The sequence below is a fragment of the Aquarana catesbeiana genome, linkage group LG06 (assembly GCF_042186555.1).
Source record: "Aquarana catesbeiana isolate 2022-GZ linkage group LG06, ASM4218655v1, whole genome shotgun sequence".
In the NCBI taxonomy this organism is placed as follows: domain Eukaryota; kingdom Metazoa; phylum Chordata; class Amphibia; order Anura; family Ranidae; genus Aquarana; species Aquarana catesbeiana.
The window spans coordinates 55,306,300-55,333,796 of NC_133329.1; the positions used below are offsets into that span (position 1 = coordinate 55,306,300).

Genomic DNA, 27,497 nt, shown 5'->3' on the forward strand with positions numbered 1-27,497 from the left:
GAAAAAACTGGAGTTGCAAATACAGAGTTCCTGCGTCCTTAAATTACGACATGTTTCGCCAAGTCGGCTTCATCAGGAAAAGGATGAACGCATTCATGTATTAAAAATTAAAACCAATGACTTAGGTGTATAAGCAGAAAACAAAAAATTGAAATTAATTAACATATCACAATACACAGAGAAAAAAATTCAATTTTAACATGATATAGCATTGTAAGTGCATGATCCACGTTGGTATGAAATAATAAAATAAAAAAAATAAAATAAAACAACCCAACCCCCACAACCCGGAACCCTTGCCCCGTACCCTGATGGGTCCCGGAGTGAGCACCGCCGGGAGGAGGGGGGGAGAAGGGGAGTCACATGCCCCCACCGCCTGGACCCCAGACCAGTCCCTATAGTGTCAGACTTCCCGTAGGGGGGATTTGGTTTTCACTTAGATCAAACAGGTAAGCAGTGCAGCAATATCTGCAACGAATTATACATCAAAGTATAAGTAATTATAAAACAGCTTGAGGGTAGGGGAAGCACCAGTCCATGACCAATAGTAAATGAACCGTACTCACCACACTCCCATATCTCTATAAGTATAATAGTGTACACGCCCAGAGCTCATGCGAACAGGGCAGTCATTAACGACATCAATAGATTCACTTCGTATGGTAAGCTTCACATCATCTACACAACTAAGACATATAGGCATCTATCTGACATTGTCTTCTACGAAAACACCCAACCCCCATCTCATAATGCAAAAAGTGTACATAGAATAAGAGGTATTCTCACCTCAAAATGACTGATGCTTAAGCTAATCCCGTCCTCAATAGGCACAAAAAATGAGAAAATGCATGGGGGTGGCAGAGAAGCACAAAGCCAAATTGCCAAAAAGGAAAGAAGGCTGGAGGCGATCTCTGCAACATAAAGAGTGTATCAGGATCAATATGGAATCCCTCAGATTTCCAAGTGGGAACACAGGCAGTCACAGAGCCAAAATGAAAAGATTACCTTACAAAAACCCCGCTGTCAAGTACCATGAGCTCCCGGGCTGTGTCAACATGCATCTGCGTAATCTGTGGTTAAAATATCCCCCCCAGTGCAAAAGCGGGCGTGTGACGCCCCGCCGCACGTACGCCCCACGGACGCAAAGGAGGAGGTGCATGCAGCACGGACTGACATCCAGAAACCGGAAACGATGACTGCATCCAGTTTCCATCTAGCAGGGTGAAAGACAGACCCTGCAGACAGTGCAGGACAGGAAAGCTGTCCTGCAGATGTAATATACAGCTGGGATGCCGTGAAAGAAAATGCACCTCGGGGCGGGCATGCATCGGGACAGTGTCACCCATACAGGTGCATTACTACTCCCAATGCACACCCTTGGGCGTCCGTACGGGAGTCAAAAGACAGGGACAGGACAGGCCCCAGCCAGAGGAACGATGTGACAGATAAAAAAAAAAACCCACCCACCAACCCCTCAAAATAACATCCAAACCCAACAAGGCCATGCATATACTTTCCATTTATCAATACTCAATCAAAGTAGACAAGTGATAAAAATCTATACACAATTGTATCACATGTATCATTTGATAAATTAGATTTCCATTTGCTACCCGGCGAGTTAGTGGCCAACAACACCATCTAGTATGTAGCAGCTAGGCCAATGCCAGGGCACAGGTACACAGGATCACCAGAGGACCCAAAAAGATGGCATAAAGGAAAAGAAAAACCATGAATGACAGAGAAACTGTGGTCAGGAGGGCTCAAGATGCAAACATGGCTGCTACCAAGAAAAAAAAAGGGGGGACACAATTCACAGAAAAGGCTTGTAACTAATCCCCTCATTCAAACCTGGAGAGTGGGTGGCCTGTAGCGTGTAGATCCACCTGGTCTCCAGCTGGAGAAGCTTGTTGTCAATGTCCCCCCCATGTTCATGTTGAGGTAGATGTTCCAGGCTGAAAAAGCCAATTGACTTGAGATTGAAGTTATGATACAATCCAACATGGCGGCTTATGGATGTCTCCATTTTATGTTTTGAAATCAGGGATACATGGTCCCTGATTCTACAAAACAGTGGGCGCTTCATTTTACCCATGTAAAAGGCTCCACAATGGCATTGCATTAAATACACAGAGCCAACCGACTGACGGTTGGTTCTGTGTTTTGGAGTCCATAGATTTCCGTTGGGGAGCTCAATGCTCCTTCCTGCAGTGATAAATCAGCAAAAGTTATATTTGCCGCATGGGTAAGTCCCGGGGGACTTATTTTTAACCATATTTGTACTGCTTTAGTGGCTAGTGACCAGAGTGTCTCTAAGTCAACGGGATCTCCTATAGGTTATTTATGGATAAGGTTTAATAAATTTACAGACTTTTTGATCAGCAGTCAATAGATACCAGTATTTGTTATAAATTTTGCGTATCTTAGCATGTTGTCGGTTATATTTCATAATGATTCGTGTTGATGTAGAGGATTTGTCTTGCCTGGGTTTGTACAGCAGCCTATGTCTAGTAAGATTTCTCACTCGATTGAACGCTTTCCTTAGGCATGTGCTGCTATAACCCCTAATCAAAAGGCGATCGCATAAAGCTTTGGCTTCCCTTTGAAAATCTGCATCATGTGTGCAGTTATGTTCAAGTCTTAAGAATTTACTGTACGGTATGCTTTTGATCAGTTTTTCAGGATGTGAACTACTAGCGTGTAGCAAACTATTTCCTGCCGATGGTTTCCTAAACAGGGTAGAACAATTCATCCCTGTATCGTCTGTAAAGATTTCCACATCCAGCAAGGTTATTCTTGATTGGTCAAATGTGTATGTGAATTTTAAATTATACAATGGAGATGGAAAGAATTCAGACCCCCTTAAATTGTTCACTCTTTGTTATATTGCAGCCATTTGCTAAAACCATTTAAGTTCATTTTTTTCCTCATTAATATACACACAGCACCCCATATTGACAGAAAAACACAGAATTGTTGACATTTTTGCAGATTTATTATCAAAATAAAACTGAAATATCACATGGTCCTAAGTATTCAGACCCTTTGCTGTGACACTCATATATTTAACTCAGGTGCTGTCCATTTCTTCTGATCATCCTTGATAAGGTTCTACACCTTCATTTGAGTCCAGCTGTGTTTGATTATACTGATTGGACTTGATTAGGAAAGCCACACACCTGTCTATGTAAGACCTTACAGTTTACAGTGCATGTCAGAGCAAATGAGAATCATGAGGTCAAAGGAACTGCCTGAAGAGCTCAGAGACAGAATTGTGGCAAGGCCACAATCTGGCCAAGGTTACAAAAAAATGTCTGCTGCACTTAAGGTTCCTAAGAGCACAGTGACCTCCATAATCCTTAAATAGAAGATGTTTGGGATGACTAGAACCCTTCCAAGAGCTGGCCGTCCAGCCAAACTGAGCTATCGGGGGAGAAGAGCCTTGGTGAGAGAGGTAAAGAACAACCCAAAGATCACTGTGGCTGAGCTCCAGAGATGCCGTCAGGAGATGGGAGAAAGTTGTAGAAAGTCAACCATCACTGCAGCCCTCCACCAGTTGGGGCTTTATGGCAGAGTGGCCCGACGGAAGCCTCTCCTCAGTGCAAGACACATGAAAGCCTGCATGGAGTTTGCTAAAAAACACCCGAAGGACTCCAAGATGGTGAGAAATAAGATTCTCTGGTCTGATGAGATAAAGATAGAACTTTTTGGCCTTAATTCTAAGTGGTATGTGTGGAGAAAACCAGGCACTGCTCATCAGTTGTCCAATACAGTCCCAACAGTGAAGCATGGTGATGGCAGCATAATGCTGTGAGGGTGTTTTTCAGCTGCAGGGACAGGACGACTGGTTGCAATCGAGGGAAAGATGAATGCGGCCAAGTACAGGGATATCCTGGACGAAAACCTTCTCCAGAGTGCTCTGGACCGAAGGTTTACCTTCCAACAAGACAATGACCCTAAGCACACAGCTAAAATAACGAAGGAGTGGCTTCACAACAACTCCGTGACTGATCTTGAATGGCCCAGCCAGAGCTCTGACTTAAATCCAATTGAACATCTCTGGAGAGACCTAAAAATGGCCGTCCACCAATGTTTACCATCCAACCTGACAGAACTGAAGAGGATCCCCTAATCCAGGTGTGAAAAACTTGTTGCATCTTTCCCAAAAAGACTCATGGCTGTATTAGATCAAAAGGGTGCTTCTACTAAATACCGAGCAAAGGGTCTGAATACTTAGGACCATGTGATATTTCAGTTTTTCTTTTTTAATAAATCTGCAAAAATGTCAACAATTCTGTTTTTTTCTGTCAATATGGGGTGCTGTGTGTACATTAATGAGGAAAAAAAATTAACTTAAATGATTTTAGCAAATGGCTGCAATATAACAGAGAGAAAAATTTAAAGGGGGTCTGAATACTTTCTGTCCCCACTGTATGTATTTACTTGTAGACTTTCCAAGAATTTTTGCAAGATTTCTTTTGATCCTGCCCATACAATGAATACATCGTCGATGTAACGATGCCATGAAATAATTTGACCAATATCCACCGACGTTGACTCATCCGAAAACAGGTCACGTTCCCACCCCCCAGGTACAGGTTTGCCTAAGAGGGGGTACACTTGGCCCCCATAGCAACACCCTGCACCTGGAGGTAGTGGGAACCTTTAAATACAAAAACATTGTGTGATAAGATAAATTCCAACAACTCAATAACAAATTTGTTATATTTCCAAGAGTCAAGGTCACGTTCACAGAGAAAGTCCCGCACAACTCCAACCCCTCTAGCATGTGGGATTGAGTTATACAGGGCCTCTATGGTTTTTCAAATTTTATTATTTCATACCAACGTGAATCATGCACTTACAATGCTATATCGTGTTAAAATTGATTTTTTTTTCTGTGTATTGTGATATGTTAATTAATTTTAATTTTTTGTTTTCTGTTTATACACCTAAGGCTCTTTACAAGCCATTGGTTTTAATTTTTAATACCTGAACGCCTTCGTCCTTTTCCTGATGAAGCCGACTTAGATAGTAAAACATTTTTTTTCTGCCAGTAAATCTCTTATATACTTCCTGTTTCTTGTCTGGTCATTAGCCTAGGCTTAGGACATCATGCACAGCTCTCTCTCTCTCTCTCGAGAGAGAGAGGGAGTTTTCCAAAGAATGGAGGGGGCATGAGTCATAAGAGGACCAATGAGAACTTCAGAGCTGGAGGTGTGCCTCTGTGTAACTACAGGAAGTGAACAGGCAGCAGCTTCAGCTGCCCCAAGTTAAAATGGTTGCAGTCAGACTCAGTGGAAGGAGATTTCTGCAGCATATTTGGCAAGTACAGAATCACAGTATATATGAAATAATATGCAAAGTGGTTCAGGGGGAAGCTTCAGAATGGCAAAGATTTTTACAAATTATGTGAGCAGACTGCAGTTCGGCTTTAAACACTTATTTACTATGAAATATATGGTTGTGGCTAGGTGGTACAATTGGATGCAGCACCTCATCCCAAAATGATTAAATAGCTAGTTGAATATGGGGATAGGGGATTATAATGGTGCTAGGGTCAAAATAATACAAAGAGGAAGAGAGAGTTTAAAATGGCAAAATTACAAAAATTATTTTTATTCGTAGAAATGTAACAAACATGAAAACACATTCGAATGATTGACAATAAAAACAGACTTATATATTGCGTACGACCCAAGATGCAGTGAAGTAGGCCAGATGGAGAAGGCTTAACGAAATGGGGGCTCGGTTTCCTACATGTTTCGCCAAGGCATTGGCTTCCTCAGGGAACAAGAGCTCAAATTAGGTATGGGAAAGTCTGTACATAAGGGTAAAGAAAACGATATATAGACAAAAATATTAACAATATGATATTAAATGCACAACTGAATAATATATTAATCAAATATTGTGGCTGGGCAATCACACAGAGAGGTGGCTCCAGTATCCCCTGTAACGCAAACGTACCTGAGAGACCGACAACCAGGGGGGGCACGAAAAGCGCTGCCACAACGGGGAAGGGCAAGCTGCGCCGTATATTGTGCCTGCAGGGGGTACGCAGTAAACCTGGCAAGGGAATGCATTGGGAATAGGTGAGTGGATGTTAAATATATATTGAACGTTGCGTTTAAGAATACTGGGGGTGATGCAGTTATGCATCGATTGCAAAAAACAAAAAAGTTTTTAATGATAAGTAACTCACGCTATAGATTAAAAACAGTTGATTGAAGGAAGGGAGAGGTGCCTGTAGGAAAAGGTGCACACACAGCAGGGCAGTTGGGAGAGTTGGCAATCAATAGGCCTTTATGGAAAAATAAATGGATTTGCTTAATCGATGGGCCTGGTATTACTCACCGAAATGGGGGAAAAAAATGCACAGAAAAAAAGCTTACCTAGTAAGATATAAAGCCAACCAAATAACTCATTTGGATGTTTTTATATATTGTATTCATAAAACAAGGTCTTTTTTTGAAGAGAAAACAGAGGCAGTGAGTCCTAAAGGGGAATAGATCAAAGAAAATGTATTAAGGATTAAGGGACTGTGCTGAAGGGGACTGAAAAACTAGTTGGAAAAACCAGGAATAATTACCTGATAGGCCGTGTAGCAAAGTATATAACTCCAAAGGGGTCAATATTAATGATTATCCAGGAGATGGATGGTAGCTCCAAGATGATAGCACCTAAAGAGGAATAATTCAGGGCTAAGCAAAGAGTGGAGTTGAAAGTATTATTAGTATGATGAAAATTCCAGTAACAGATTAAATGACTTACAGAGACACCCATTCTAAGGCTTCAAAGAGAACTAAAAAGAATAATAAACTGACGAGCGGGACAACCTTGTGGACCATACCTCTACCTTTCTACCCTTTTTCTTCTTTCTCTTTCCTTTTCTCCACCTTACGATTAAAGCTCATTATCAGAATTTATTTGACCAATATACACTCTACCTGTAAACAATATGTATAGTAGGTATAAATCATTTAAATACCTACAAAAGTAACTAAGGAAATGATATATATCTTTAATTTAGGTTTACGTGAACCCAATGTTTAATATTTGAAATTTCATGATATTTACCTATATAAACCCTACTGTAAAACAATGAGCTTACTTTATAGATCCGTGTAAACTTACTTTATGTATCTTTATAATATTGTATACTCAATAAACTTCTTTTGACAAGGAAAATTCCAGTTACCTGATTCATGTGTGTGAGAGCAAGTACAGGCACGTCCCTCGTCCAGCGTGTAAACCGAGGGACTGGCCGGTTCCTAAAGTACCCCCCACACCTGATCAGATAGTGATCAGGTGTGCGGATGCAAGTAAAGGGCGTCCGCGCATGTGCGCAGTGCGGCGCCCTGGAAACTACATGTTCCGGCGTGCACCGCACGCGCATGCGCAGACACTACGGCCAACACGTGGCCAATGAGAAGGCATGACGCCATGGAATGGGTGGTCCCAAGGCGCCATAGAAACTCATCTGCCGATGGAATGGGGGGGCCAGAAGGTGTGAGCAAAGCGCGGACACCCGAGGCAGACAGAAAGGTTCCGGGCATCCGTACAGGCACGAACAGCGCTAACGAGACACCCACCGGGGGGGGGCATGATCGCATCCCCCCGCGGGATGCAGGAGAGCCAGGCATCAGAAACAATCCAGGGATGGATTCACCTCAGTGCGGAATTAAAATGTGGGCGGAGGCACATGAAAGAGGGGACGAGACCCCCACTAGCCCGACGGTCCCCAAGGGTCAATGGGGATAGCGGGAACATGCTTGCGCGTCGGCCCACAGTGTCCAGCCACAAAGTACATACTGGACATAGAGAACCACAGGGTCCTAGTTGCACTGAGAGCCTATAATAAAAAAGATTTTTTTGAATATAACTGAAAAAAATGGTACAGATGAATACAAAAAGATATATTGATATATAAATCATACAATTCAAGCATCAACAGATAACAATATTACCAAAAGTCCAAATAGCAAAAAAAGCATATTTGAGTCCAGTCTATAACAAATCTTTTCTGGCAAGGGCTTAAATACTGATAAAATGAAAATGATATGGAGGGCACTGTGCAAGGGAAAACACAAAAGTAGCCATGGCAGAAAAGTGGGAAAAGCAAAAGAGGGGGAAGGGGAGGGGAGGGTGTAAGGAAAAAGGGACCAAGAGAAAGGGAAAGAAGAATGGGAAAAGAAGGAGCGAAGAAGGGCCGAGATGCCGACTGAGCGACATGGGCTTGAAAACAAAAATGAAAAATTAAGATGCACAGCGTATTTGTAGATGTGGCTGAAAAAAAAATATATATATATATATACAGGTTCATAAGAAAGGTTTAAAACTTATATGTTCATTAAGCCCGGGGAAATTAGTGGCATTTAATGTGTGAATCCATTTGGTTTCGAGCTGTAGTAATTTGTTATCTATGCTTCCACCTCTGACATGTAAGGGCACATGTTCGAGTGCGGAAAACAGAATAACGTGGGGATCAAAATTGTGCTGAGCAGCAATGTGCCGGTTAATGGCAGTGGTGGTAGTGTATTTGTATAATGGTTTTATGTGATCTCGGATCCGAATCTGGAAAGGACGCTTAGTTTTGCCAACGTAGTACGAGCCGCATTGGCATTGAGCCAAATAAACGACACCTACGGTGGCACAAGTGACCCGATGTCTGATGGTGTGAACGTTTCCATCAGGCAGGGTCACTGTTCTGGAGTTGGTAACAAAGGCACAAACGTCGCACCTGCCACATTGATATGTACCTGTGGCAGTGGGCACACATGAAGTGTCCGTTGCGTGATGACTTTTGATAAGGCGATCGCGAAGTGAAGGGGATCGACGATATGTAATATCAGGGTATGTTTTGATATATTTGGCGATTACGGGATCTGCCGTTAGTAAAGGCCAAAATTGATTAAGGATATATTTGATTTGGGCGTGCTGATTTGAGTATTGAGTAATTAAACGTATCGGTTGTCTGGTATCAGGCGGTTTGTCAGAGAAGACAAGGTCCTTTCTATTTAATTTCCTCGCCTTGTTAAAGGCTTTTTTCAAAAGAGAATGGCTGTAGCCTCTGGCTAAGAGTCTATTGTAGAGTTCATGTGCTGCTTTAAGGAAATCTTCCTCAAAAGTGCAGTTCCTTTTTATTCTAAGATATTGGCTGAACGGGATGCTTCTGAGGAGGGGTCTGGGGTGGCCACTGTGGGCATGCAGTATAGTGTTGCCCGAAGAGGGCTTGCGATAAAGAACAGTGTAAATTTGACCATTGGGGCGCAAACCAATCTCCAGATCCAAAAAATGGATCTGCGACTGGCTGCACTCCATGGTGAATTTAAGATTGAAAGTATTCTGGGTGAGGTGCTGAACAAACGAAACGAGTTCATCTTTGGTACCGGACCAAAACAACAGTATATCGTCTATATACCTGTACCAAGATAAGACCTTGGACAGGTAAGGAATGGGATGAGCCGCATCGAATGGTTCCCTCTCCCACCCCCCCAGGTACAGGTTGGCATAGGCAGGGGCACACTTGGTCCCCATAGCCACACCCTGCACCTGGAGGTAGTGGGAGGGGCCGAACATAAAGTAGTTGCGTGTTAGTATGAACCTCAATAATTCTAGAACGAAGTCCCCGTATGCATCGTATTTGGGGCCTCTTTCTCTAATTAATTTTTCAATCACTGCAACGCCTCTATTGTGTGGAATGATGTTATATAGACTTTCCACGTCTAGAGCTACCAGCCATGTGTTTTTTGGTAAGGATTGGCTATCTAATAAGCGGAGAAGATGGATGGTATCTTTTATGTATGAAGGCAACGCAACTACATGGGGTGCCAGGTATTTGTCAACCAAAGCACTAGCAGGTTCGGTGAGGCATTGCCATCCAGACACAATGGGACGGCCTGGGGGGTGATCAAGAGACTTATGAAGTTTGGGGAGGGAATAGAAAGTGGGAGTTGTGGGTTGGCTGACATTTAGAAATTTCCATGTGTTGGAATCAATGGTACCCTTTTGATAAGCTCCAAATATCAACTGTTGGTATTCGGATATATAGTGATCGATAAGGGATTTAGAGATTGGTCTATACCAATCACAGTTATTAAGGATGTCAAGACACATTTGTTCGTAAAAGATCACATCCATCACCACCACGTTGCCGCCCTTGTCGGCTGGCTTGATGATTAATTCAGGATGATTTTGGAGAGATTTCATAGCTTTGGTCAGGGCCGGAGTTAGATTAGAGGAGGCAGGGGAGATGGAATTGAATCCTTGGCTGGTAGTGGTAACTTGTTGGACAAAAGCCCAAATATTGGGGTTCGTGGCTAAATTAGGGAAGTTGCTTGATTTGGGTTTGAAGGAAGTGGGAGGGGGGAAGGGGACACCAAGGGCGGCGACGCCGGAGTCAAGGGAGTCCGGAAAATCGTCGCCGTCAGTGTCCCCCTCCTCCCAGAGTGACATGAGCTCCTCAAGGGCTTGAATTTCAGCCAAAGTGGGGACCTGTTGGGAGGGCCTTGTAGCTTGGAAAGACGATGTACTGGAAGGAGATTTATCATAAATCACTTTGTACAGCAATTTGCGTGCAAAGAGATGAATATCTTTGATAAGGGCAAATTTATCAAAATCGTTGGATGGACAGAAAGTAAGACCGAGTTGAAGTACGTGTATTTGATCTGTGTTAAGTGGGACTGATGATAAGTTAATTACATCAGGGGTGGATGATCTTCGTGAGTCCCCAGAGTTTGTGTTTGTGGGTTGGGGGTTGGACTCGAGGGGGAATCCTGGCCCTGTCCTAAAAAAATAGGTGCAAGTTTTGGATCAGCCAGTGGTGCATTGGCTGGAAACATAGAAGTGATTGTGGGTTCACTTACCCTCCTGGTGGCAGTGTACGTTTGAGAGTGAGAAAGTGCCAGTGTGACCGAAGGTGCCTTAATAGTGGATGATTTTGGTATCACTGACATCTTGGATTGTGCTTTTGTGAAGGGAGTAGATACATGAGAAATCTTAGAGTGAACCGTGGGTGGATGAGAAAGAGGAGTGGGTCCAAGCGTGCGGTGCAGTGATTCCGAGGACGTGGCCGATGGGTCACCTTTTCTTCTCTTAGCCAGTTGTTCCTGTGTCAGATCATGGTATACGGTGGAGGTGCTGGAAGAAAAGGAAGCAGACAGAGTGTTAGATAGAGGATTATTAGAGGTGGGTACATTGGAGGAGAAAGGCTTACTTCTGGGTTTGGTTTCCTTAGTATTTTCCCACTTATAGGCGTAGCCGTTTTCGTGGGCAGCTAGGTCTCTTAGAAATTTGCTCTCCTTATCGTTGATTGTTGTAAGTGTATATTCCTCCAGGTGAGCTCGCAGGGCCTTATCCCGTTTACTGTATCTGGGGGAAGACATGCCTTGTGCATGATCTGTATACCACCGATTTATCGCAACATCAAGTTGTTCCAACTCGCTGGTATATTCGTTACATAGTATGGAAAGCATATTGAGGGAGCATAACTGTAGATTGCTCTCCCAAGATGCTTTCAGTGAGTCATTGATTTTTTTGATGTTAGGGAATAACTGAATTCTTAGTCCCCAAGGGATGATCTTGTGTTCTGCATATTTTTCAAAATAAATTTTGTGCCAATAAATTCTGACTTTTTTTTCTAGAAGGCGTTGTAGTCGAATGAATGCCCTGTCCAGTTCAGCATCAGTGATGGTAGAAGCATTTTGAGATGCCTGGATACGCGTCATGAGACCTTCCCAGGCCTCTCCACAGAAGTCTGCCATGGCAACAATCGATAGATCCCTGAACCGCACTAAATGGGTGGAAATAGGGTTTGAAAACAATGAGTAAAAGTAGCAATAGGTAGTGATTTACTGAATTGCTAGGTAGATCAGATACTTGAAAAAGTATACGTAAATGAACAACAATGCAAAATGAGAAAAATAACAAAAGACAAAAAAATATACTCAATATGAATACGGAGGACCTAATCTAGCCACGAGAACAATAAGCATTGAAGCTTTTATGGTTAGAAAAATATGGTTGTGGCTAGATGGTACAATTGGATGCAGCACCTCATCCCAAAATGATTAAATAGCTAGTTGAATATGGGGATAGGGGATTATAACGGTGCTAGGGTCAAAATAATACAAAGAGGAAGAGAGAGTTTAAAATGGCAAAATTACAAAAATTATTTTTATTCGTAGAAATGTAACAAACATGAAAACACATTCGAATGATTGACAATAAAAACAGACTTATATATTGCGTACGACCCAAGATGCAGTGAAGTAGGCCAGATGGAGAAGGCTTAACGAAATGGGGGCTCGGTTTCCTACATGTTTCGCCAAGGCATTGGCTTCCTCAGGGAACAAGAGCTCAAATTAGATATGGGAAAGTCTGTACATAAGGGTAAAGAAAACGATATATATAGACAAAAATATTAACAATATGATATTAAATGCACAACTGAATAATATAATAATCAAATATTGTGGCTGGGCAATCACACAGAGAGATGGCTCCAGTATCCCCTGTAACGCAAACGTACCTGAGAGACCGACAACCAGGGGGGGCACGAAAAGCGCCGCCACAACGGGGAAGGGCAAGCTGCGCCGTATATTGTGCCTGCAGGGGGTACGCAGTAAACCTGGCAAGGGAATGCATTGGGAATAGGTGAGTGGATGTTAAATATATATTTAACGTTGCGTTTAAGAATACTGGGGGTGATGCAGTTATGCATCGATTGCAAAAAACAAAAAAGTTTTTAATGATAAGTAACTCACGCTATAGATTAAAAACAGTTGATTGAAGGAAGGGAGAGGTTCCTGTAGGAAAAGGCGCACACACAGCAGGGCAGTTGGGAGAGTTGGCAATCAATAGGCCTCTATGGAAAAATAAATGGATTTGCTTAATCGATGGGCCTGGTATTACTCACCGAAGTGGGGGAAAAAAATGCACAGAAAAAAAGCTTACCTAGTAAGATATATAGCCAACCAAATAACTCATTTGGATGTTTTTATATATTGTATTCATAAAACAAGGTCTTTTTTTGAAGAGAAAACAGAGGCAGTGAGTCCTAAAGGGGAATAGATCAAAGAAAATGTATTAAGGATTAAGGGACTGTGCTGAAGGGGACTGAAAAACTAGTTGGAAAAACCAGGAATAATTACCTGATAGGCCGTGTAGCAAAGTATATAACTCCAAAGGGGTCAATATTAATGATTATCCAGGAGATGGATGGTAGCTCCAAGATGATAGCACCTAAAGAGGAATAATTCAGGGCTAAGCAAAGAGTGGAGTTGAAAGTATTATTAGTATGATGAAAATTGCAGTTACCTGATTCATGTGTGTGAGAGCAAGTACAGGCACGTCCCTCGTCCAGCGTGTAAACCGAGGGACTGGCCGGTTCCTAAAGTACCCCCCACACCTGATCAGATAGTGATCAGGTGTGCGGACGCAAGTAAAGGGCGTCCGCGCATGTGCGCAGTGCGGCACCCCGGAAACTGCATGTTCAAAAAAAGACCTTGTTTTATGAATACAATATATAAAAACATCCAAATGAGTTATTTGGTTGGCTATATATCTTACTAGGTAAGCTTTTTTTCTGTGCATTTTTTTCCCCCATTTCGGTGAGTGATACCAGGCCCATCGGTTAAGCAAATCCATTTATTTTTCCATAGAGGCCTATTGATTGCCAACTCTCCCAACTGCCCTGCTGTGTGTGCGCCTTTTCCTACAGGCACCTCTCCCTTCCCTCAATCAACTGTTTTTAATCTATAGCGTGAGTTACTTATCATTAAAAACTTTTTTGTTTTTTGCAATCGATGCATAACTGCATCACCCCCAGTATTCTTAAACGCAACGTTCAATATATATTTAACATCCACTCACCTATTCCCAATGCATTCCCTTGCCAGGTTTACTGCGTACCCCCTGCAGGCACAATATACGGCGCAGCTTGCCCTTCCCCGTTGTGGCGGCGCTTTTCGTGCCCCCCCTGGTTGTCAGTCTCTCAGGTACGTTTGCGTTACAGGGGATACTGGAGCCACCTCTCTGTGTGATTGCCCAGCCACAATATTTGATTATTATATTATTCAGTTGTGCATTTAATATCATATTGTTAATATTTTTGTCTATATATCGTTTTCTTTACCCTTATGTACAGACTTTCCCATACCTAATTTGAGCTCTTGTTCCCTGAGGAAGCCAATGCCTTGGCGAAACATGTAGGAAACCGAGCCCCCATTTCGTTAAGCCTTCTCCATCTGGCCTACTTCACTGCATCTTGGGTCGTACGCAATATATAAGTCTGTTTTTATTGTCAATCATTCGAATGTGTTTTCATGTTTGTTACATTTCTACGAATAAAAATAATTTTTGTAATTTTGCCATTTTAAACTCTCTCTTCCTCTTTGTATTATTTTGACCCTAGCACCGTTATAATCCCCTATCCCCATATTCAACTAGCTACTTATTTACTATGATCATCAGCGCCATCTAGTGGCCATAATGCGATATGTTCCCCTAAAACTCTATTGTTAACAAATGAATAACATTTGACATGGAGAGTAAATTGCCTCATAATAACATTCAATTTTGCCCCCATTTTACATATTTGAAAAAAAAAAAAAAATTATATCTACAGCTCAATCCTTTAAATATGCAGTTGAAATGTTTTGTTTCTCTTTTTTGGCTGATTTTGGACATTTGTGATTGCATTCAGTCAGTAAACTGTTCAGGGAAAGGGGGTGCTGAGAGGAGTCAGGAGACTCACTGAAGTTTGGGAAACATAAATCTATTTTTTCTTTCCGATTTGGTGGTCTCTATAGTTTAACAAATATTTCTGTATATGGGACAGACCCCATGATGTCTCCAATAGCACATTATTATTATTTTTATTAATATACCAGATTTATATAGCGCCAACAATTTGCGCAGTGATTTACAACATGAGGGCATTATAAAATTTGATTGGACTCATCTCATGAAGCAGGGGGCGGAGCTTGTACAAAAGGGCATTAATATTGAGACCTGCCTAGAGCGGTGTGATGTCTAAATGTAGCACAGGGTATAATGTATTGTATGGAGCATGAGATAATCTGCATGAGCAGTAATATTCTGCAGTGATCTGATAAATGAACGTTATACAAGATGATTTAAAGGGACAGTCCACTGATAATTATGGCTGGGTGTAATGCTCAGCAGGGATGAACATATCATTGAAGGAAATTGTTTTTTCCCCCCCAAAACAACTTGCTCCGCTCATTAGCTCCTTAGCATAGACCCAGAATAGAAAGGACACAATTTTGTTGCACTGGAATCATAAAAATAGGAAAGATTAATGTAAAAGCAGCTAACACAACATGCGAGGATTGCACAGTAATTGATGTAATAAATGGTGTAGCGCTAATTAAAACTGTATAATGAGCTTTCAGTGTTTCAGATGAATAAAACAACAACTTCACTTTAAAAGTCCATAATTACAGTGATGAATCTTGTGAGATCCGCTTGCAAAGAAGCACTTTTGCCTCCAAGTGCTAAACTTCAAGAAGTCGTACCAGAAAACTCCTGGCATTACCTCAATCTTTTTCTTCTTCTTCATACTGGGGGCGGTGCTGTGCGGTGTTTGAGGTGTGATGCTCTGCAGGACTGGGGGCGGTGCTGTGCGGTGTTTGAGGTGCGATGCTCTGCAGGACTGGCGGCGGTGCTGTGCGGTGTTTGAGGTGCGATGCTCTGCAGGACTGGGGGCGGTGCTGTGCAGTGTTTGAGGTGCGATGCTCTGCAGGACTGGGGGGCGGTGCAGGATCTAGTTTTAACTAGGAAAAAGTTCAAATTAGCGAAAATTAATGAACAGATTAATATTATAGAAAGGAAATTAGAACCTATTAAAGATACTAATCCCATCATTGAATTTAATAACAGTATGAATAAAAAAATGGAAAAGTTAGATCGTGAGGTACAAAAGAAAAAAGTTAAAAAATATATTAGAGACTCTTCAGATTTCAAAAATAATAAAATTTACCTGTGGCAGAACTCCATCTCGGGGAGCAATGAGCCCATGGAATCCAACAAAGAGATTACAGTCCCCAATTCCTCACATGTGAACCCACATGAGAAATCTTCAGGTACTAGGAGTGGGAAGGGTAAAGTCGAGCAGAACACACTGGGATATAATCGTGGAGTCCCACGGTCGCAATATGGGGGTGGCTGTCAATTTGTTGGCCACCAACAAGGGGAGGGATACCGCTCACCAAGGCCTCTGAATGGAGCCAGGGGTGGATATCGACAACAACATTATCAATATCCTCAATTGCGCCAGGGACAACCACACAGAACCAACGAGTCTGCCAATTACAATACTCATCAATACCCCCAACCCTATCAAGAGGGGTATCCCACTCCACCCCATGACTACTACTCAGATAGGGGAGATCATATTTCTACTCAGAATAGGTATGCCCCCTTGATGGATTATGACCCCAATGGGCAATATTATAATTATCCAACATCGGGTCCGGCACCTTTTTTAGGACATCGGGGTAGGGGTGGTGGGACCCCGAGAGGGAACACCCACCCGTTCAGCAACAAGGGAGGGAGGAATGGAATGGATCAGTATCCAAACAGAGATCCTATACCGTTCCCAAGAGAAGAAGGGGCTGTAGAGCAGGCAGACGCAAACAACCCAAGAAAGAGATTGAGGGACACTTGAAGGATGGGATCTTCAATTTAAGTAAGGTACAACTCAACAATAATGAAATAAATATTTTAAGTTTAGGTCTGAAATGTGCACCAAGGAAACCTATTAACAAGTTATAGACACCCATAAATTTATCCGCACTTTAAATATTAAAAAACATTTTCTCAGTCACCCAACAGCCCCGAGAGGGGGATCTAGTACCAATTCTACCAGATTAGATACAGGTCTGAAGAATAAATCATTATTCAACCCCCAAAACTCGAATAACCACTTCATTGAAGTGTTTAAGAATTTCGTTTTAAGTGATTTAGAACAATTGAACCCAATTAAAAGAGTCAATCCTGACTATATTATGAATAGTATTAAAGCATTATAGGGTGTACACATGGTCGGACTTTGTTCGGACATTCCGACAACAAAATCCTAGGATTTTTTCCGACGGATGTTGGCTCAAACTTATTTTGTCTACACACGGTCGCACAAAGTTGTCGGAATTTACGATCGCCAACCACGCGGTCACGTACACCACATACAACGAGACTAGAAAAGGCCGGTTCAGAACCAAGCGCGGCACCCTTTGGGCTCCTTTTGCTAATCTCGTGTTAGTAAAAGTTTGGTGAGAGACGATTCGCGCTTTTTCAGACTCGTGGCTTTCAGATCGTTTTCTGCCGTTCAGTTTGTGCTTGTGGATTTGTATCTGCTCTTCAGTGCGTGCAAGCAAGTTCCGCGTGACTTTAGGTAGTCATTGTATTCTTGTTCGTTCGTTACTGGTTTTCAGGTCGCTCTTCACAGGCCTTGCTGTTCTTCAGTGCGTTCTGTTACTTCGTTCTGAGCAGCCGACCGTTTTCTAGCCATGTTTCGTATGCGTACTCCTCGTAGAGTTCGTGCTGTGTGGGGGCTTGGTGTTGGGGTCCTGACCTTGACACAAGTCCAGTCCATGAACAGGGTGGGGAGGAGTTCATGGACCAAGAATTGGTTGCTTCAGCGTGACCAGTTCTCTCATATGCCTTTGCTCCGTGAGATCCGTGAGAATAATCCTGATGATTTCAGGAACTTTCTCAGGAAGACGGACCCCGTGTTTCACTTCGCTGACCCCCTATATCAGCAGGCAGGATACCTCCATGAGGCAAGCCATCACTCCGGAGCAGAGGCTGGTCGCTACCCTGCGGTATTTGGCGACAGGGAGAAGTCTGCAGGACTTGAAGTTCTCGACAGGCATCTCCCCCCAGGCTCTGGGTATCATCATCCCAGAGACCTGTTCTGCCATCATACAGGTCCTGCAGAAGGAGTATATGAAGGTAAGATTTTTATCCTTTAATATCACATTTTTTTGTATTGAATGTTTGCTAATATATTGTATTTCTTTCCTCATTCCCTAATTACCATGATTGTAATATGCTGTGAATGTCCCCTTTGTCCTCATGCATGCTGGATTTTTATGTCATTATTATTTTATGTCCTTCATACATATTTGCCCTTCAATAACCTCCCCAGCATGGTGTCTCCTGCCCTATATTCACCTCATGTAGTCACTTAACAATGTATTTTATCAGCTCCATAGTAGTGCTTTACCCCAAACACCCCCTAAAATGTTTGGAAATGTTATTTTAGTTTTAAATTCAGGCAGAGTGCCAGAGGTTTTTTTTGTGGTGTCTCTAAATAATTTTTAGTAACCCTCCCTCCCCCAACTGCTAAGTCAGCTGATCCCAATTCTCTATGTATCCTCAATCATCTATCTGCTGACTTTGCCAAACCCATACACACTATACCCACCTCTTTAGTGCTCAGATTTATGGATGAATTCCCCAAAGCATGTAGTGCAAGGGCCTGCCTGTATACTTTCCAATGGTACTGTTTCAAGTTTTTGTATCCTATTATTATCTTGATAGGTAATAGCAGAATGTCCAAATGTCCTCAAATGTGTACAGTGTGTATTTATATCTTTGTATTATGACACTTCTTACCTGTCCAGTGGTCTGCCAATAGTGTAACTAAGGAGGGGCTGTTCCAAGTAATACACATTATTTAGGCATTCATCTCTCAATGAAGTGAAGAGGGTTACCTGTCCAAGATTTCAACCCCCCTATAATGTTAGAAATGGCCCATGAGAGGGGGGGGTATGATAGGTGTACCTTATACTTTGGTGTTGGTAAATTCCCCTTAATAAATGCTATCTGGAGGTTGCCCCGTAATGTTTGTGTCTAATCTGCTTGCCATGTTTCAGAGTAAAAATAGTAATGTTTATTGTTTTTTCCTCAACAGTTTCCTTCCATACCACAGGAATGGCAGACTGTGGCCTCCCACTTTGCCGAGCGGTGGGACTTTCCTAACTGCGGAGGGGCAATTGATGGGGAAACACGTCCACATCATCCCACCACCCAACTCGGGGAAGTACTATTATAATTACAAGGGGTTTAATAGTATAGTGATGTTGGCGGTGGTGTCGGCTAATTACGACTTCTTGTATGTGGACGTGGGGAAGAATGGCCGGATGTCCGATGGTGGAGTCATCGCCCAGACGGAGTTCTACAGGCGTCTCCAGAATGGCAGCTTGGACTTGCCAGCTCCAGAGGACAATGTGGAAGGACTCCCATTCGTGTTTGTTGCTGATGAAGCGTTTGCGCTGGGGGACCACCTGATGCGGCCATTCCCAATGAAGACCCTCACCCCGGAACAGAGGGTTTTTAATTACCGGCTGGCCAGAGCCCGAAGAGTGGTGAAGAACACATTTGGAATCCTGGCCAGCCGGTTCCGACTATTTCTGACACCCATCCATATGGCGGAGTGTAAACTGAACCATATTATACTGACGTGCTGTGTTCTCCATAACTTTTTAAGGAAACATTCGGCCAACTATGCTGGCTCAGTTGGGCCTGAGGCCGGAATCCTACATCAAACCACACTGACGGCGCTTGAAAGTGGCCGTCCTGGCTTGCCCTCCCTGAGTGCCCGTGATGTCCGGTTACGCTACCTGGAGTTCTTTGCGGGTAGGGGGGCTATCAATATGCCAGACAATATGTGATGCCTTTTTATAATAAAAAAAAAAATAAATTCTTGGTGGACATTTACTGCTTGTGTTTGTTTTAGCTGACCCTGACAGAAATGTGTTGAGTCCAGAAAATGTCGTGATTGTGTAACCTTATACAAAGCACTGTTGGCTGTTATTTCCTAAATGCAAAAACACATTTCACTACAAGTGCACTTGCAACTGCACGGAACCTGCACTTGTAGTGCAAAGAGGATTTGCCCTTAGGAAATAACCCCCATTTTCTCAGAAAACAACAATTACATCACCCCAAAAGTGTTGTATTGTAGTGTTGACACAATAATCCACACATTCTTGAGTAAGCAACTTTTTTATACCTGCACAATCACATGTGCATTTACCAAAGGTTTTTAAAACAAACCAACATGTTTGTTGTATAACAATTTTTGCAGTAGCATTATCAAAAATAGAAATGTCCATTTCAGATAAAACAGGCCTGGTTAAAACCAACAAGAAAGACAAAAAACTTGAACTTACAAAGTTCACATTAGGTAAAACCTGAAGGCTATATCAGACATCAGTATTTAGGAACTGGGTTTGATATAGCGTTCAGATGGGGGGAAATCACCCCTGGAAAAGCCAAATTTGAAAGATGCACACCAATTTACGAATGTCAACATGTGCTATCTGCCATCAGGGGGGATCAAGGGACGTGTTTTGGGGGAGCAAGCCCTTCCTCAACACGACTTTATAATTGAGGAAGGGGTTGCTTCCCCAAAACGCGTCCATTGATCTCCCGTGATGGCAGATAGCACATGTTGGCACACTGTGTGCATCCTCCAAATTTGGCTTTTCAAAACATTGCAAAAAAAATTTAAAAGATTGGACCACAATACAAAAAGTGATTTTAAATTCGCCCCAAAACATCAATGATGTTATTATTTTTTTTTAATAACATCATTGATTTTTTGCTGTATGTTTTGCAGTTCGGCATTACACCCCATGATCTCCCCGATCAGGATCTGGGCACTTTCTGATGTGAAACGTTCTGGATCCACAACATCACAATCACCTAAAAAGAGAGAAAGAAAAAAAAACATGTCTCAAAAATCTGCCAGCATCCATCTCTTTTACCTGAGCCTGTGGTCGCAGACACTCACCTGTTGTGGTGCCAATCTCCACCACATCTTCTTCTTCCTCCTGCTCCGCTTGGTTTTGGGGTATTTCACCTTCTTCCAGAGGTGGGGGGTCTCTGGTCTCCTCGGATGAGGGGTGTCCTCCGAGTCTTTTCTCCCCTATGTAAAACAAAAATGGTATAATTAGCACACAGATATTTGATGGCAGAACTAGAAATAGGAAACATTGCTTGAAAGTGGGGTACAATTGTCTATTTTAGCAGAGTTCCAAGATGTATTTTTTTTATTGCCCTTTGTCAAGCTGCAATACTTTACCTGTTTAGTACAAGCTTCACAGATGGAGCCCCCCCTATAGTATACACTGGAACACCTGTGTGGCCCCCTAATAAAAATGGTGTTCTGGTGTCCCACACTAGTGCTCCAGTGTCCAGATGTGAAAACAGCTGCTCAGTGTCCTCTCCTTACACACAATCTAGTTTGCATTTCATTCTAGTAACAAACCCATCTACACAAACAAATATTTGGCATCCAAGTAGGCCAAAAAAAATGTGGGAAAATGCATATGGCCTAAACAATGGTGTTTTAGAGGCCCGAAAGAAAAATGTTTGATACGAACGATTAATGGGCCCATGAACATTAAAGTTGCCCTTTTAAACGTTACAATTAAGAGAAGCATATGGAGCAGCACGGAATAAAGACAGAAAGAATAGGAACACAGCACAACTACTTACTTTTTTGCAGCACTCTCCGGATCTTTCGGTACTGCTCTGGCTCTCTTAACTTCAGGTCCGACCACCGCTTCCTGAGCTGATCTTTCGATCTTCGTACCCCGAAATTCTTGTGAAGGCTTTTGACCACTTTCGCCATGATCTTTGCCTTTCTGATGTTGGGGTTGGGGTAAGACCCATACTTTCCGTCATAGTCGGACTTCTTCATGATGTCGACCATCTCCAACATCTCCCCAAAGGACATATTTGTGGCCTTAAAACGTCTCCTTCTGGATCGGGACGTGTCCGGATCCGGGCTTTCCTCCTCCTCGTTGCTATAATTAGTACACACCTGCTGTAACTCCGCCATGTGCTCTTCACCCACTGCGCCGAACGAAAAGGGGCGGGGAATAGATTAGAAAGAACGTCAGCGGCGGGCGGAGTTACACGCATGCGCAGTGTGTATAAAGCGTAACACGCGTGCGTATTACGTACGCTCTGTGAGCGGAGGAAGGAGCATTGGACGCGCCGATCGTAAGAACGAAGGTAAGAGACAAACTTGTGCCTATACTGCTTCTACATTGAAGCCTATATTGTAACAAGATTAGGAGAGTTTTGTCTGACATTAGGCTTTGTCTTGTGTTGTGTCTTGCAGTGAACATGGATATCTTACTGAAAGACAATGACTTCATGTCAGTATTCATAGATATCTTAAGGGAGCTGCCCTGTCTGTGGGAGATTAAACACCCCCATTTCAAGAACCAAACAAAGAGGAAGGCAGCACTGGTGCAATTGTGTGAAATTGTGAAGCAGGTGATCCCCACGGCAGACATCACCTATTTAAAGATATTAATTGGTGGCCTGAGGAGCACATATCTGAGGGAGCACAAGAAAGTCCTCAATTCACAGAGATCCGGAGCAGCAGATGACATCTATGTCCCCAGGATGTTGTACTACGACAGGCTGCATTTTCTGGCAGGCCAGACTGAACCCAGGCCATCCCTCTCCAGTCTTCCTACCATGCTTCCTTCCCCCCCGGCTGAGGCTTCTGACGCCCAACCTGGGCCTTCCAGGCCACATGTGGAGGAGCCCAGATTGAGCCAGGTATAGCATTCCTCTAAATATTTCTGCTTGTCCAATCAATGATGTTAACTAGATGTTAGTTGGGAGTACTAATTTAGGATTGTGATTGATGAAGCAAAACATTACAACCATGTCCCTTTTTCATACACAGGGAAGTCTCAGCCAGGAGGTGACCGGGCCGAGCTGGCTGGCTGATCTGCAGGTCCCTCCACTCCCCCTGGAAAGAGAAAGTGGCAGTAGGAGGAGTGCCCTAGAGGAGGCTACCGGAGGACTCTTTTGGAGGGCTACAGAGGTCCTGGGAGCACAACAGACCGTGGAGGAGGACATTGCTGCCGTCATTGCATATAAAATGCAGAGGATGGAGGAGGGCCAACAAGTCTTGTGTGAGGCGCTCATATTGAAGGCTCTTAACAAAGGTATGAAGGGCCAAATGACAGCTCAGACACACCTTTGCAATGGTCCTCCTCCTCCTCCTGCAGGTCCTCCTCCTCGTCCTCCCAGTCCTCCTCCAGGTCCTACTCCTCCTCCTGCCACATCTCCAACTGCACAGCCACAGCCGGGAATGAAGCGTGAAAGGAAGACCAGAAAGTGAGGACCCTGGATCCAGTCTGGTCGGCCAAAAAATGCAGCCTCTTGTGGTACCACAGCCTGGGGACACACATGTCATCTGCTGCTATCCGGATCTCTGCGAATTCTGAACCAGACTGCCCTCCCTTACATATGGACTCCTCAGGCCACCAATTTTGATGTTCAAGAATTGATGTCTGCCATGGGGGTCCCAGGCTTCGCTAATTTCTCCTGTTGATCCAGTGTTGCCTCCCTCTTTGTTTGGTTCTGAGCCCTTAATAAAGGATTTTTGTTTTGAATTATACTCTCCTATGTGTTTTACTTCAAAAAGGACAGTTTGTGAGGATTCAGGTACATTTCAAATATAAAATGTGAAATGAACAAGGGACATCAACAACAAACAATCTCCTGGAGATTAAATAATAAAAGATATCAATGGTGTTGGGGTAACTTGACACACAAAACACACACAAACATATTCTGGAGTAAAAATAAAAATAACATTGAACAAAGATCAGCCTTTGAAAAAATACAAACATTAAATCCAAAAAAAAGGCTTAAAATCCCCCAAAAAATTAAATAAAAAAAACAAAATACTGTCAGATGTGACAACTAATAACAATATATTCAGGGAATCCCAATAAAAAAAACAAAATAAAACTTTGTGAGAAGTGTGTGTGAAAATGAACAGCAAAACTACTTAATTCTTGTCACATTATAAAGAAGAAGAGAGTGCGCTGTATTAAACCATTTTTAACATTGCAGCGTGACGAAAGTGCTGTATCCATTGCGAACGCTAAGTTTACCAGAACGAGCTGTTCCGTCTTGGAATTTCTTCTGAGCATGCGTGGCACTTTGTGCGTCGGAACAGGCCACACACGGTCGGAATTGACGCGATCGGATTTTGTTGTCGGAAAATTTTATCTCCTGCTGTCCAACTTTGTGTGTCGGAAAATCCAATGGAAAATGTCCGATAGAGCCCACACACGGTCGGAATTTCCGACAACACGCTCCGATCGGATATTTTCCATCGGAAAATCCGACCGTGTGTACGGGGCATTAGAAGAGAGAAATGACATAATCATCCGACCAGCGGATAAGGGGGAGGGGTTATTATTTTGGAAAAAGACTTTTATCATAACCAATTGTTGAAGATGTTGAGTGATCAAATCACTTACTGTAAATTACCATCAGATCCTACCAATAGCTATAGAACGCAATTAAGCGCTTTGGTTGAGTGGAGGTTTGGCATTAATGCTCTAAATTTGAAGGGGAAATGTTATCTTGTTCCTAGTTCATGTCAGATTCCTATAATTTATACTCTGCCCAAAATTCACAAAGACAGCAGAGTGCCACCAGCACGGCCCATTGTGAATGGGATACAGTCAGTTACTGCTAGATTGGGAGAATTTTTAGACAAGTTCCTCCAACCTAGCATGAAAGCTACTAAAGCTTATTTGAAGGATACCACTGACCTTCTCCTTTCCCTACAAAAGGTCAGATTAAACCTATCCTCAGACTCATACTTGGTAACGGCTGCTGTGGCCTCGTTATACACCGTTATTCAGCATGAGGATGCGGCACTAGCACTTAACTGGGCGCTTAGTAAGAGAGATGACATCCCACACATGCAGAAGGTCTTTGTAGGTCATGCTTTAGACTTCTGCATGACACATAATTATTTCTGGTATAATTGAGACTTCTTTTCACAACGAGTTGGCGTGGCTATGGGAGCGAAGTATGCTCCCAGCCTCGCCACTTATTTCTCGCTGAATGGGAGGAAAGACAAGTATTCAATTGGAGACAACCACAATTGCTTTTCTACCGCAGGTTCATAAATTACCTCCTGTTCATTTGGGAGGGGTCGAGGGAATCTGGAATAGACTTTATAACCCACCTGAATGACAACTCCAACAATATCCGATTGGACTATGTCATTAGCGATACTATGGTCAATTTTTTAGATGTCACCATACTTAAGACTAATAGTATCATAAGTACAAAAGTTTTTTCAAGGTCACAGACTGTAATAGTTATCTCTCTATCAGGAGTGGGCACCATCCCACCTGGATAAAAAACATACTGAAAGGACAAATGCTTAGAGTCCGACGGAATTGTTCGAATTTGAGCACATATATTTCTCAAGCCCATATACTCAAAGAGAGATTTCACCAAAAAGGTTATGATAATAACACGATTAATGGCATCATCCAGGAAGTTGCAAATACTTCTAGAGAACAGTGTTTGAAGGGGAGGGACACTGGACCACCAACGAGTCAGCATCAGTTGGGGTTTATTTTGAATTTCCATCACCAGTATAGAGATGTTGAAATCATCTTTAAGAAACATTGGCACATTTTGTGCAAAGATAGGCATTTGGGGGAGGTTCTGCCCAACTGCCTGAAATTTATATATAGACAGGCACCGAACTTCGGCCATAGGGTAGTTAAGAAAATTTTGAACCAACCAGACCATCAAACCTTTAGAATCGACCTAAGGGGGTTTTATGCATGTAGAAATGTATCTGCTGTAGAACAGTACGGGTGATCAATAGAGGTACCACTCAAATTACTAATGCTGAGAATTAAACATTTAAGATCAGGGAGTTCATATCGCGCAATTCCTGTTTGTAGTGTATCTCTTGTGGTGTCCCTGTGGATTGTTCTATGTGGGACGCACTAAGAGATTACTAAAGGTGCGAATTGCTAAGCATTAAGCGAATATTACAAAAGGTTTCCAGTATCATAGTGTGTCTCTCCATTTTAAGGAGAAGCACAATCAGGATTCAAGCCTTTTACAGTTTTATGGTCTTGATGTGGTTCATCAATCATGCAGAGGCTCAAATCGGGTTAGGGATCTCTCCCAGAGAGAAACCCGATGGATCTTCCTCCTCAAAAGCTTATTTCCTAGAGGAATGAACATTGAGCTGGATTTGAATTGCTTTATTAGTAATTTTTAGTTAGTTTGATATGGTTCAGTTCAGATCCAGCTGTTGAACCTACTTAAGGACAGTTATTAACTAAATTTACCCGTTCTGGGAACTGTTTTTTAGGTGTAGAGACGAGAGTCCTGCCCTAAGTTACAATGTTTAGCCGATGTAAGTTCTATTTTGGGATTGACAATGATATTGTAATTTATTTATTAATTATTTTAGTTTTTATTTTTTCTATTTCTAATCAATCCGTAGTCTTTGAGACTGCAGCTTATTGATTCTGTTCATATGGGACCCAGTGTTATAGTTGCATCTGGATCCATTATGAATTGTTCTTGCATATATATAAAAAATTATTTTTATATGTATATATTTTTTTCATTTTTTCTATTTCCATTGATTTATTTGTATGCTTTTTTAATTAGATTACATGCATTGGCATTGTGTAGCCATAAAGTCTCATAAAGATTAGAATTATATTTATCTGATCATTTGGGATTCAGTGCTTTAGTCGCATCTGAGTTCACTATGATTGGCTCTTGCATTGAATCTTTTAATTTTATTTATCTATCTGTAGGTTTTTTATTGTATTATATGCATTGGCAATTTGAAGCCACAAAGATCTTGGCTCTTTTGTTGTTTTTATAGAGATTAGAATTACATTTATCCACCTGAGTTTAATGAGGAATTGTTCTGTGTTGAATCATGAACACGGGGACACAGGGAGCGTGTAGACGCATAGCGATTGACGCCCGCCCACCTGAGCTGTCAATTAACATAAATTTGTGATTGCCATGCCGAGTAGCCAACCCCATGACTAAGTCCCAGTGACAAAACATGTCGGGGCGTGGCTACACGGCAATCTTATATGTGAGTTAGAAGGGAGAGTGAAGGAGGAAGGAGAGATGGGCACGGAGCGAGGGTCAGTGTATGGACGCGGAGGATTGTCTGCTGCGGGCTGGTGAGACTGTCATCGGCGTTCATACTCCCTGGATCCGCCATGGCCATGTATTGTTGAATCACTGCTGCATGTTTCGCTGTGATGTTATCTGGCTGCCATGTATCGATTTGCCCATTGATTTTATTCACCATGTGAGTGTATTGGCGTTTGTTTTGGTTTTGAATAAATTCTTTTAAAACGGTACTACACTATTGGAGCATTTCTTCTCATCCTTTATGTGAAAACTTCATCCTAAGGAGAGAGTCTGTAATATATAACGGTGGATAACAGTGGCGCTGTTTAAACCCTATAAGAGTGGGTTGAGGCTTATTTTGGCCAAACACGAGAGTGGGAGGCCTTTACAGCTGGTGAGTTGGAAATTCACAAGGGAGTGGAATCACATCACTGAGGTGTGGTGGACACTTGGATTTGCAGCACTATCAAGTGGAGACACTTTTATCTTTG

The 27,497-nt window shown here is 42.5% G+C and overlaps 1 long non-coding RNA gene across 6 annotated transcripts in view; it reads right to left on the reverse strand.

Moving 5' to 3' along the window:
* Nucleotides 1–5,588: 5,588 nt before the first annotated feature.
* The window catches only part of LOC141148440 (uncharacterized), a 52,890-nt gene continuing 30,981 nt past the window's right edge, over nucleotides 5,589–27,497 (reverse strand). For 3 of the 6 annotated variants that reach the window (XR_012245206.1, XR_012245209.1, XR_012245211.1), the window contains 3 exons: nucleotides 15,563–15,800; nucleotides 10,869–11,142; nucleotides 5,589–5,780 (listed from right to left, as the gene is read on the reverse strand). This is a non-coding gene — a long non-coding RNA (uncharacterized lncRNA). The other 3 variants (XR_012245207.1, XR_012245208.1, XR_012245210.1) reach the window with 3 other exon arrangements.